Genomic DNA, 14,939 nt, shown 5'->3' on the forward strand with positions numbered 1-14,939 from the left:
GTTTTCAACCTCCCACCGCAGGCCCCACACTGCAGCAGTAACTGATCATGATACAGAGCCACTGATTTTTCATCGCGGGGGGGAGACGCGAACATAGGCTACCAGCGGACCAGTATAAAAAGAGAACTGAACAATATAAAAATATAAAAGAACTTTTGAGTTAAGGTAGCATTCAAGAACAATAATACGATGAAAGAAACACACAAATTCTCAGACTAAAAAGTATTCTCCAGACTATGAAAGTATATATATATATATATATATATATATGTATATATATATATATATATATATAATATATATATATATATATATATATATATATATATATATATATATATATGCTATATATAATTGGAAAGTACATGTAAGGTCCTGTGGCAACCTTTATAGTTGTCAAACTGGAAATCATTGGAGAGGGGGAACAGAACAACATAAAAAATGTATAAGAAAGAGACAAGTGAATAAAGGAATCTTCGTTCTTATCAGTGAAAGCCAGTCAAGGCATGCATAAACTCGATCAATTAAGTTCAGTAGAACTTTGTAAAATGCATAGATGTTATGGAAGGCCGATGAGATGGGAACAGAGCGAAATTATGACCCCGCCCACAGAAATGACAGATTTTTACAATACTGACCAAAAATTAATTAGTTTTCTGTAAAAGAAAACTACTGAGATGGCTATTTGTCTGTACGTCCGCACTCTTTCTGTCCGCCCTCACAACTTAAAAATTAATGAGCTGCAGGGCTGCAAATTGGTATGTTGATCATCCACCTCCAATCATCAAACATGCCAAATTGCAGCCCCCCCCAACCTCAGTAGTTTTATTTTTTATTTAAGTTTCAAGTTTGCGATTTCGATGACTGGCACCGTTAAGTGCCAACAACATAAACAACCACCAGGCTGTGGCTGTACCAGGGACCGGGCTACAGAGTTTCATGGGCCGTGTATGGAGTGTTTCATACAGCATTACGCTGTACAAAGCTCCTGATTGCGTCGAAGAAACCGCGCATTTTACTTGTTCAATATTCTCCTCTTTTTTTCGGACAGTCTCTGTGCTCGTTTAGTACTGCCATTTTAGGATATGTAAAATAAATTTTTTCCCCTGTGTATCAGTCCCCTTGAAGATGTCTTACTGTAGATGCAAAGACAAAGCCTTTCAGAATCTGCGATCATTATATTTTCCCTTTGGTACGTGCATCTGCACTATTATACTTCACCTGGTATTGGGATTTTAACATAAACACACACATTATATATATATATATATATATATATATATATATATATATATATATATATATATATATATATATTATATATATAATATATATATATATATATATATATATATATATATATATATTATATATATATATATATATATATATATATATATATATATATAATATTGTGTGTGTGGGAATTCTATTTCATTTCCAGTAGTAGATAATTTATATAATCTTTCTCTTTTCCTGAAATCGGGGCTATCTTTATTATACTTCGTCTAGATTAAAATGATAGACAGTTGTGATATACCGCTGTTCTCCTTGGACAGAAGATTGTCACTCAGAATTAAACGTTTTATGGTTTTTAATTCGAATTAGATTTATTTATAGGAAAGCAGAATTTCCCCTGTTATTCACAATGGTTTCAGAAGATTATTTGTAGAAGAAAGAGTTTCATGATGATTTTTTTTTTTACTTACGTCCCTTCTACATAAATTGTATACGAAAATAATGTTCAGATTTAAAGAGTTTGATCATAGATATCTTATACTTCAATACTGAGGACCTGCGACAGTGCCGACTATAAATTTGCTGTTTTAAGTAAACTATTACTTCAGTTATTAATCCTTTTATTATGCTATTTTATTATGTCGGGAGGATATAACTATAATTTCTCTGGTAATGGTTTATCTTTTTGATAAATCCCCGGTAACACTGAAAGCCTTTCCTCAGCTCCAGCTACTTGTTGGAATGTTTGTCTGATTCATCTTTTTAAGAGGCTTACCTATGTAAAGTGCGAGGACATAAGGACATCCAGAAAGAGAGAGAGAGAGAGAGAGAGAGAGAGAGAGAGAGAGATTTACATTGGGGGCAACATTCTTTGCTGAAACGGTGTTACTATTGAAGAAGACTTATCTTTTGTGGCAATTATGCATTTTGTGAATCTTGAATTCCATTACCTCCTATTCTGGAGCCTTGAATTCCCTTACCTCCTATTCTGGGCACGCATGCTCCAATGTGGATTCAGCATGACTTCCGTATCCTGCAATCACCACTAGCACATTCAATTCCTCTCTAAGATTGACACTGTGAGTGCTAAGACAAGGCTAAATGTCTTCTGGTAATCGTTCTCAGTCTCTAGATCTTTGTATTGCTTTGGATATGTATACCTTCCTCCCTGCCATATGGGAACATTGGTAATTTACATAATATCTTTCTGGTCACTCGTAATAACTTCAATAGGCTATGTGGCCTCTGCTTAAACGGAGAAAATAAACTCCTCTTCAATTAATATCTTTTTTTAGTCCTGTTTTTTTCTTTTTCACATTGCCAGTTATTTTTTGTGTTTGGTCATGCCACAAATTTTCGATTTTATCCATTCGTTTTTAATTTTCGTTAGCATTTTTATCTAACCTCAATATATTCGTAACTTTTGTTATTATTTTATGTATACTCTTATTGTACTCAGACTCATTTTGGCGTTCCACCCCTTTTCCCTTCTGTCAAACAAGTGGTGAACAGGCAACGGATTTCTCTGAATTCTCTTTCCCCTCAATAACACTTTTACAACTAGTCACATAGGTAACAGTTCTTCTCACTACCAATCTCGTCTGCAACTGTGCATCACCGACCTCGTAATCTTAAAGGTCTTTCTCATTTGTTTTAGAGTTTTGGAGCTCAGGTACCCGTAAGCCTCTCATGAGACTGGGTTTATACAGCTAGTAGGCATGATCTGTTAAAAACCTTGTCAGCAGCAACACTTGATATCTGTTCTTGGTTGCCATTGGGACTTCCTAATAATTTTCGTACCTGCCGCTAGCATTCAAGAACTCCTAAATGTCGACAAGGTGAGACACTTAAATTTTTCTTGTCTGTAGTGCATAAGTCTTAATATCTCAACCTTTCCTTGTCCGATGTCCACTTGTTGCTAAACATCACCAGTGGAGTGGAAACAGTCTGAAATACTTCGTAACTTCCTAGTATAATTTAGCTATCTCCTATTTAGACATTAAGCCGTTAAGATATATTAAAATTAATACCTCAAAGGCATCACTAGAATTTACAAGCTCCTGTTGACCCAAATTTAAATTTACTAAATTTTGTATATTATATTGCAGCTTCGGCTGTCTCTAAATTAGGTCTATTTTTCTCTGCCTGAATGTTGCATATTCATGCTCAAAATTTTGCAGTTCATCCACCTTTTTTCAACCTTGCCAAACCTTTTTCTTTTTGCTACCACTAATGCATGATTACTGCTAACTAAGCAATTACTCGACCTACTAGAACCCTCGGAGGAGGCAAAGCAACTGCCTACTACTGATGCGCTCTCACCTAGTTTTAGGTCTGGCATGCTGCTGGGACCGTATTCACCATCTTTTATTCAGATTCTATTTTTCCTTCCTGGAGTGTGACATCTTCGCCGGCATTTTCAGCCATGTTCTTGCTTAGCAACCCGTGATTTACTGAAACAAATATAATTCAGTTTTGTTACTAACTGTTTCATGACCTTTACCATTTAGGGTCTGTTTTATCTGCAAAACACTACATTAATCCGTGATCAAGAACCAAGTATTACCTCTCAACAACTGACTCTACCTAAAATAAAGGAGAATTCCATAACCCTAAATAAATGCTCTAAATACGATCATATGATTAGTGATTGATTTCTGTTCCCACTCATTAGAAAACTTTCATCATATGCATAAACTGTCACAAAGCACTCAAATATAAACAATAATATGGAAGTCCGTGATTGACTTCTGAAGTTCAACATTTTACAACCCTATTATGATTGCTTTTCAAGTACCTATCACATATCATCTTCAGTCCATTACACCACAGTAGAATTTTGATGTGATCCTGGAAAGTTATCAACCAGTCTTACACTTAATTAGGTTCGTTAATCTTAATATGAACCTTTACCAACAGGTACGACCCACGAAGCACCACAACCCAAGGTCACAGTAATAGAAAACAAACTACATATCAGAAATCACATATCAAAGGTAAATTTAACAAAGCCTTTAGTTAATTAACAATTTATACATACCAATTGCAAAATTGCATCTCGCTGAAGAGAATGACAAATATCGCATTCTCAGCACAAAAACTACCTCTGCAGGAACTTCAAATACCACCAACAGATCCTTAAAGTAAATGCCTGTGTTCCAGATTTGACTGAAATTTATATGAATCTTCATCTTCTATTAATCGCAACAGCTATCGAATAAGTGAGACCTGCCAAAGCAAGTGAGTTTTGCCAACTAACCCAAACAATTCCATATTAAGTCAAACAGCAAGTAGGTAACACAAACACTCATTAAAACATAATGTAATTTCCATATGAAATCTGATTATTTAACTGCATGGTAATCAACAGAGTTCTTGGCAAATATTTTCCTCTACCGAGTGTATTCTCATTTCATTTCCAACAGAATCAGAGGAAACGTCTTGTAACTTGAGCCCTCTCTCAGCAAGAGTACATAACTATTAGATCACGTCACCTTATGGGAGAAATAAGGATACAAATGTCTTGCCTGATTTGTCCCAGTCACATGATTTACAAAATTGACTGTTTAAACTGACACAACGCATCAGCACAACAAAACAAGTAAAAACAAGTAAAAAATGCGCCGAAGTTTCTTTGGCGCAATCGAGTTTTCTGCACAGCGTATTATGCTGTATGAAACTCTCGATGTGCTGAAGTATGAAACTCACAACCACGATCGGGCAGTGCTCAGTTGCTCCCCAGATGCGGTAAAGTGAAGATGCGTCGGCGGCTGGCACCTCTAACGATAGCAGACGCACGATCCATGGGTAACCTGAACCTTAAATAAAATAAAAAATACTGAGGCTAGAGGGCTGCAATTTGGTATGTTTGATGATTGTAGGGTGGACGATTACCATACCAATTTGCAGCCCTCTAGCCTCAATAGTTTTTAAGATCTGAGGGAGGACAGGAAAAAGTGCTGACGGACAGACAACTCCATCTCAATAGTTTTCTTTTACAGAAAACTAAAAGCCCACAACAAAGGACTACTATAGCTTTCTTCACATGCTCACATACAACAAACCCTCAGAAAAAAGATAATTTCTTTAAACAACTCACACCCATCGCCCTGCTGGCACAATTCCTTGTAACTTGCTTTGTGTGACGTATTATCTGCAACGTGTAGCCATCATCACCGAAACACATTTCACCATCTCCCAGTTAACGAATTAACCAGTACTATCAGAAAAACGTAACAGCTAGTAATTAGCTATCTTTATTGGCAAAAATGGCAATTACCTAAAACTACAAAATTTGTTGATATCAAGTTCATATCGATAGTTTAACTTCAGTCAAGTGTACCACTGGGAGTCTAAATAAAGACGTTTAAAGAATGCGAATTAAACTTGGCCTCCTGATCATACTTAACCAAATTATCGATATATAGCAACTCAAATATACGATTCAGTGCAATAGTCCATCATTGTTTTTAAAATTAAATAATAATAATAATAATAATATTAATAATAATAATAATAATAATAATAATAATAATGCTGATGATGCATGATAATAATAATAATGACAAATATACTGAAAATAACACAACTATGCTTGTAATAATAATAATAATAATAATATAATAATAATAATTTCAATAAAATTTATGACTACACCAGATGAGTTTAATGTATAGTAAAGTTTCTTTGGTTTTCTGTAGGAAAGTTAAGAAAATAGTCCATTTATATAATTCTTCATAATAAAGAGCGTTTTCATTTTATTAACACAATTATATATTTGCTTACAAGAGCACAAAAATGTAAAATACCGCTGTTAACATTATTGTTTCAAAAATGATATCGTTATTACCTTAATTTTTACATGTCCTATTTCTAATATTATAATCATCTGAATAATATTAAGATTAATTTTTGAATATTATATTAATAGTAAGTATTAATATTATTACTATTATAATGACGATGATGCTGATTGTTTGTTAAATTTAATATTTAGTGTTTTGTGGCTTTTACGCGGTGAAAAATATTCCATACACAGTTCAGGGAAAGAAACGAAGGTGATATCTCTTTCACATTAATGGCAACCCAGACTAAACACAAAACATTCAGAATTAAATATGTATGAAGCCTTTGTTCTTCTTTCATTTAAAGTGGCACCTTTCTAACAAGGAAGAATGTGATACAGTTCTGGATCCATGTTTTTCTTCCTCATCCGCAGTGAGAAAGATCTTACGCTTTCAACCCACTTTTAATGGTATCAAAACCGTTCGTCGGCAGATGCGAAGGTTCTCTTTGGTAAGTGAGTAAAGAATTACTTTTACTCTTATTCATTGTACACCTTTTAATTAAACGACGTAGGATCAGGGCTTCACTGTTGGGCTAACACTAGTTAAATTATACTCTTTGTACCTAAATCTTAGAAGTTTAATTCTAGTCAATTCATCCTTGGGTTTAATTTGCAATCTAAAAATTTATCTTTCCCTTTGTTTTTGTAAATCCTCTTGTCAAAACAATAAGCATTTTCCGAGTGTTTTGATTGATAGTGCACTTTTTAATTCTTAAGTTTAGTCGTTATAACTACTAATCTAATCTGTCTTATATTTCTATTTATTTGAAAATACTTCATGTTGAAAATACAAATATTCACCCGCTCTGCAGGAGCAATTTTATAAATTCTATCTGAGCCCCCTAGGCTTTGCAATCACTAATGGACGCACAAAGATGCCATCAGTACATACATGTGAATACATACATACATACAGACATGCGTGTATATATATATATATATATATATATATATATATATATATATATATATATATATATATATATATATATATATATATATATATGTATGTATAAATGGATGGATGGATGTATGTATGTATGTGAGTGTGTATGTGCCAGGATAACTCTGAGACGCATTGAGCAATTTCAACAAAACTTTGTATACACATAATTTACTATCTAGAAATCAGCACTGTGGGGGTAAAACATCACTAGCACCAAAGGGTACCAAAAGGGGTAGGAGTGGGAAGGGCTTCCCTGAAACGGGGCTGGTTCTGCCGTGAAACGAGCTGGGATGGTCAGCTAGTATGTAATATATATTAATTATATATATATGAGATATATATATATATATATATATATATATATATATATATATATATGTGTGTGTGTGTGTGTGTGTATATATATATATAATACATACACAATATATATATATATATATATATATATATATATATATATATATATACTGTATATATATATATATATATATATATATATATATATATATATATATTATATATATATATATTTGAATGTCTGAAAATTCAAGCAGTTAAAAAACGCTGTTGACACCTGTGGAAATAGAAAGTGTAACCCATTCATAAACCTTCCTGTCACTAAATATCTGCTTAGATTGTTTTCTAGTCGTTTGGAACAGGTTTAAGGGGAGCACTGACTCCTTAAGGTCCCGTTTTAAAGTAAGTGCTTATAACTATCTTACAAATGAAGGGATTTGCTTCAAATTTTTACCTCTTATTCTTCAACAAAATAATGAAAATTTTCATTGCGGGAAATCTAGAAATTCGACTTCTAACTTAATTCTTTTCTGCACTTGATAAAAAGATTTTAAAACTTTTAAAAATTCTGCAAAAAAAAGTTTTACTCAAAAATGAATTTTGAAAAAACTGTTTTGAGGAAACGGCAAAAGAAAAAATATTATGGGTATTTTGTAATAACTATGAAACTAAGACAGTTAGAATGCTGATTTTTGCACAAAAACTATTTTTTTCATATAAGAAATATGCTTTGAAATTTTCAATATAATCAAATGAATAGAAATGTGCTTTCTCTTGATTTATATGTTACCTAAAATTTGCATATATATATATATATATATATATATATATATATATATATATATATATATATATATATATATATATATACATATACTGTACATAGAAATAATAATCAACACACAATCACGTGTGGAACAGAAATAAATTTCTGTCTTACATCAGGATCGAACCCTGGTCTTTCAAATGAAAGGCAAGGGAGCTGCCCACTAGGCCATACAAGTCTAAAAGAAGTTGGAACCTGAGATCAACTGCACCCAAGGAATTACCTGGGCAAGCTAATTGCTTGCATACCAGAGAATTTTCCCCAACTTCCCGAGTCAGCAATGACCCAATTGACAGCATTTCATTCGAATTACCCCTTCTGAGTTCATAAGAGAAATAATCAACACACAAGCACGTGTGGAACAGAAATAAATTTCTGACTTAAATCAGGATCGAACCCAGGTCTATCAATTGAAAGGCAAGGGCGCTGCCCACTAGGCCATACAAGTCTAAAAGAAGTTGAAACCTGAAATCAACTGCACCCGAGGAATTACCAGGGCAAGCTAACTGCTTGCATATCAGCGAGCTTTCCTCAACTTCCTGACTCAGCAATGACCCAATTGACAGCATTTCATTCGAATTATCCATTCTGAGTGAATAAGATAGAAATAATCAACACAATCCTTGGGTGCAATTGATCTCAGGTTCCAACTTCTTTTAGACTTGTATGGCCTAGTAGGTAGCGCCCTTGCCTTTCAATTGAAAGACCAGGATTCGATCCTGATGTGAGTCAGAAATTTATTTCTGTTCCACACGTGATTGTGTTGATTATTTCTATCTTATTCACTCAGAAGGGATAATTTGAATGAAATGCTGTCAACTGGGTCATTGCTGAGTCAGGAAGTTGGGGAAAACTCGCTGGTATGCAAGCAGTTAGCTTGCCCAGGTAATTCCTTGGGTGCTTTTGATCTCAGGTTCCAACTTCTTTTAGACTTGTATGGCCTAGTGGGCAGCACCCTTGCCTTTCAACTGAAAGACCTGGGTTCTGATCCTGATGTGAGTCAGAAATTTATATATATATATATATATATATATATATATATATATATATATATATATATATATATATATATATATATATTGTTATGAATTCCAATAATTTTCTAGATCTTTCATAAATCTCAGATGGAATCACAGTCCGTTCATTATTAATTTTCCACAATAGATGGTCAAGCAGTGGAATAAAATAACCAGCAAAACTTAACACGTCTATTTTCACTACTTTATGTCAATCATTCACAAAAGCCAATACCTCTAGATTTTAGTATGTACAGCTATCACCACAGGATAATGAACTCAACCAACTCAAGACATGAAAACTCCGATGTAAGTTTTACAAAGGACGAGAACCCAAAAAGAAACTAAGTAATTACATTCTTGCCAACAGATGGCGCTAGAAGTAAAGTGATTTCACAATTACCAACATATGGAGTTAAATGAAGTTTATACAAATTGAAAATAAATTAAATTGGTTGGATTTTGACAATATATATATTGCAACGGATGGGACCTCGTTCCAAGCTATGTCACCTGTTTTTACATCTGTAACGTAACTGAGATGGAAATAAAATTCATTTCAATTGTTTTAATTACTACAGCTGTGGGTTTCCACTCACCCCCTTCATAAACTCTCTCCTTCATTCCCCAAATGGTTAAGCCAAACACTTCTCTCTTTTCAAATGACTGCCTATGGCCTTGTTTCCAGGTGACCTTCGTACCTTCTTGGTGTCAAGCAGCAGCAAGGGAGGAGCCAGAAAAGAGAAAGTCAGTGCCACACACCATGTTAACTTTCCACGAGGTTAACTGATGCCATGCGGTCTATATAGAAAACGTGACGAAGATTGACCTTTGCACCATCTACAACAGACGTGATGTGTAATCTCCGAGGTTATTTATAGATGATGCAATGGCAATCTACAGAGAGAAGAGCGCAGAATGCTATCGAGGATAGATGTCCTTACCCTTGAACCTTCCACGTGTTCGACCCCGAGGTTCGAACCAGTATACTCTTGTAGTGGCATTTTAATTCCCTCCTCCATCTCCAGCGCCCTATCGAACGAGGACACTGTCATCTTGACGAAGGTAATGTACCAGGATAAGGTTTTTTAGTCAGTCGCTATCCCTGTTAGTCCTCTGTCTGATTTTCATTTATTTTCCATTGAGCGATCACCTTCAGTAATTTTTGTTGGAGCATTCAGTGGTAACGTAATTATGCATTTAGTGTTGAACTGAGTTATTTGGCACCATCTGTGCTTTCGCTCAGTTCCTTTTGAGCGTCTTATTATTCTTACAAGTAACTGCCTTGCATATACTGCAGATAGGCCTCGACTGTGGAATCACTCTGCTCTATCCATGTGCAGTCCCTCCTTCCACCCCCACTGCGATGTTTCCTGTTATGAAGACATCATCGGCTTAGAATATTTATCCTTTGTAGGATTCACTGATTTAGCCAGCCTTATTATTACCTGCCCCATAATTCGTCATTCTTCTGGTCTGTGTTTGTTATGTAAACATAATTAGTTAAGAGAACCCTTGAGTTTACGTAATTTTCCCTCACATGAAGAAGGCCCTAAGGCACAGGTTTTTTACCTTGCTTTGTCTATGAAGCTGACCTAATATTGAGTCAGATGTGTAATAATTACAGTAGATTTCTTGATAATGTAAGTAACTCCCTGCGCTCATCCGTTGCTGCCCAGAATCAAGTAAGTATCCCTTAGACATTCATAGCAACTGGCGTACCTTGCCGAGTATGAAATTTCTTTGCAATTATCAGCAAAATAAGTGACTGGAATCAGTGTTAGGTAACTGATATACCATGTGCATGCCAAATTTTTTCATAAGAAGAGAGAGCGTATTAACAATTTCTTAACTGAGTCGGATATTAGTCAGCGAGGCTGTATATTCCTGTAAATTAATTTACTGATAAATATATCAGCGGGAATTTCCTCTTTCACTCATTACTGTGGGAGCCTCCGAGGGTGGGTAAAAGTGTGCCCAGGAAAAGGCCAGACATGCGGTCAAGGCAAACACGGGTCCCCCGCGCGCTTGACTCATTCATTTATGGCAGATGTCACAAGGCCAGAAGTAAACATTAGAGTACTATTTATTATTAGTAATGTGCGAGCTAAAGTTTGTTTTGATAATGGAGAATAACCATTCCTTTCCTTTGCCACGCATAACTTCTCGGTAGTCCGGACTACCCCATGCATGTGACAAGATTAAGCATTTTGTCTTATCCCTGTGCAGAAGAGATTTTAATATTCGACAGGATCGATGTACTGTTTTCATTATGCCACATTTAAAATTATTTGACAGAGCAAGGAAAAGTTCCTTTAAACACCATAAGTGTATAACCCCGTAAACTTTTTTTTTTTTTATTAGTTCTGCAGCGTCTCTCTGCAAAATATAACATACGTAAAGGCTTACGTTAGGTTGGGCTAAATTTTCATTCATTCTTAACAACTGAGTCTTTTCAGACACACTGAAATTTGTCTAATTCAGACATACTAATTTTTGTTCATTCTGAACAATTGAGTCTTCTCAGACACCCTGAAGTTTGTCTTATTCAGACATACTAATTTTCGTTCATTCTGAACAACTGAGTCTTTCAGCCACCCTGAAATTTGTCTTATTCAGACATTAATTTCATTCTTTCAAAACCACTGAGTCTTTCAGACACCCTGAAATTTGTCTTATTCAAACATGTTAGTTTTCGTTCATTCTGAACAACTGAGTCTTTTCAGAAACCATGAAATTTAAGTCTTTTCAGACAACTGAGTCTTTTCAGGCAACTTGAGTCAATTCAGACCCGCTGAATCTGTTCATTTCGAACAATATTGAGTCTCGTCAGACATATTGAACCTGTTCACTCGAACAGCCCTCGGTCTTTTCAGACATATTAATTTTCTGATGGGTCACACCCATATAAGCATTATCTCACGATATCTACGACATCCAGAGCCCAGCAAAATGAGGACTTCAAAATTCTACATGTCTGCTGGAAAGGACATGGGACTGTCAGGACAAGCCCTGAGGGATTGGGTCCAAGAGAGAGTAGACGATGACAAGGTGCAAAGAGCAAAAGAAAGGCAGGAGAAGGAGAAGGAAAGACTAGCCCAAGAGAAACGAGAAGAGGCAGAAAGATAGAAGGAGAAAGAAAGAATAGCCCAGGAGAAATGAGAAGAGGCAGAAAGGCAGAAGAAGGAGAAAGAACGACAGAAGAGGGAGAAATAAAGAGCTCATCAGCTTGCAATGGCAGCTCACAACATGCACAACACACAAAGGCCCTCTCCTCGTTCAACCCTCAGCAGTGTAAGCACCCTCATAAGAAAATGGGACGAAGCCGAGCCTGAAGCCTGGCTTGACCATACTGAAAAGACCCTGGCGACTTATCACCCCTCTACCCAAGAAGTTTCTCTGATCCTGGGAAGGCACCTTGAAGGGAAGGGTGCCACTGCATTCAATCCTCTCCCCCCTGAGGATCAAGGAAATCTTGTCCTTGTCCGCCAAGCTATCATAAAAGCTTTTGAAATAACTCCCGTCCGTTGGAGGAAAAGGTGGAGAAATATGCCCAAGGAATTAGGCTAAACCTGGTCTGAGTGGATCTTCAAAAAGACCCAGGCCCTAAAATGATGGCTAGAATCTTGAAAGCCACTAGTGTGGAGGATGTCCTCGAACTCTTCCAGCTCGAGGACTTATTTTATGCCCCGCCAGCTCTGGCCACTCATCTAAGCAATAAGGCGCCTAAGACAGTGGTCAAGTGCTGCCGTTGGGCTAACATATGAGATACGCATCATCCCCATCTTAGTTCCCATGGACGAAAATTATATCCTTCCTCGCCTGCCTCAACCAACTCCTAGCAACCTCATAAGAATAGGCATCCCCATACGAAACCTGTGTGCAGGTATTGTATGAGAACAGGGCACCCCACTGAACAGTGCCACTTGAAGGCTGAGAATCAGCCAGAAGACCCCTCTACGTCCTCAAACGGGACAACACCCCAACAAGCCACACCTGGGTCGTGGACAAAGGGTAAAGGGCCTGCTCCCTCCAATGGGACAGTGCCAGGTAAAGATTATAGCCAGACTTATTGCTCCGCTTGCACAGTCTATGGGCACTCCGCCCAATGGGCAAGATGCACTAATAATATTAAGTCAAGTACACCCACCCTTGCCTTGGCAGTCGCTGACCTAACATCCTCAGGTCCTCCAGCCCAGGGTCCCATTATGTGGCACTTCCCCAAGGTAGGAGCCCCGACAGCCAGGTCAAGGCATTTGATGACTCTGGCACACAAATTTCCCTCATAAGGGAAGACAAAGTTCCCCATGGAGCTACCATTAACAGACGTAAACTCATCACGATTGAAAGTATCAATCACTTTAGGATGATACTTCCTACTGTCATTTTGAGAATCACGAGACCTCATAAATCTGAAATCTGCAACCTTGCAGTCACCAGATACATTCCTGGAGGCTATGACCTCCTCCTGGGGCAGGACTTCCAGTCTCCATCTAAGTTACAGCAATCCAGGGAGCCAAATCCCCAAAATCATTCATTAGGCATGAGTAAGCCTCAAATGTCTGCATTTGTTCCACTGCCAGTGCCACCTGAGTGCGATGTGCACTCCATCAAGATTGATTCCAGATCCCATTCCAGTGCCCACCCCTGCCCCAGTACCAGGGCCCCAAATAGATTCCCCTCCAGGAGATCCCACTTTTGATTCAATCTCTGCCAGTGTAACTTGTGCGCTGACCAGTGCCAAGCTCCGTCCGTCCTGAACGATGAGCAAATTCCAAATCAAATATTAGTGCCTGACCTTGCCTTAGTGCCAGCGCCAGAGCACGCCCCTGATCTCCATTCCAGAGATCCCAGGCCAGGTCCCCTCTCTTCTCCCAGTTTGGCTCCGCCACCAATGCCAGTAAGAGAGACGGATCCTTCCGACCACAGCGGAAGCTCACCCAAAGGTGCAGCCTCGCAACCCGTGCCTGACCTGGTCAATCTTACCTGCAAGCCTCTCATGGCCCCCACAACCGTTTCCACTCTGACTCAGTCAGCCGCAGACACAACAGTGAGTAAGGATTCTGCCATGTCTCAAATGGCTGACGAACTCAAGGAACTGCGACGGATCATGGTAGAGCTTGTAAAAAGGGGCCCTGCCTGTCAGCCGTCAAAGAAGCCGACACAGGTGGCACTCAAATACCCTCCCTGGGCTCGGTTCCACTGATTCCCCGACCAAGACAAACCATTAAGGTAAGAGAGGTCTGTGGAGGAAAGACCACGGGCAAGGATAATTCCAGGTAGCTTAAAGAGAGCACCACCCCTGAGCTCTCCTGGCACCCATGCCAAACTGGCACAGTGCCATCCCTTTTATCCTACAAAGACTCTGGCACCTCTATCCAGACACGGATGTCAGGGTCCTTCACCTATCTATTTTCCTTATAACTCTATCCCTTATTCTTTTCCTTTAACATTTCCCCTCCTTATTTTTTTATTATTACTCACATTTATTTTATGCCTTACCAATGCCCCCTTTTACTTTAATCCACTCTGCCAATGCAGAGTGCCATTGACAGATATGCCAACTGTATCAGTCCTATGACTTCCCTTTCATGCCTACCGCAACATGGCGCACTTAAAATACAATATGCCATCGCCATTAGTTATTATTATATGAGTGCCAACTTGGCACAGTGCCATTATCGCAGATGTTGGCAAATGATCCTGCCAGAGGAGTCGCCCCCTCTGGCTACCTTTGCGGCCTTCTTGGGCTAAGAATGAACCTTGCTG

The sequence above is a fragment of the Macrobrachium rosenbergii genome, chromosome 55 (genome assembly GCF_040412425.1).
Source record: "Macrobrachium rosenbergii isolate ZJJX-2024 chromosome 55, ASM4041242v1, whole genome shotgun sequence".
NCBI lineage: Eukaryota > Metazoa > Arthropoda > Malacostraca > Decapoda > Palaemonidae > Macrobrachium > Macrobrachium rosenbergii.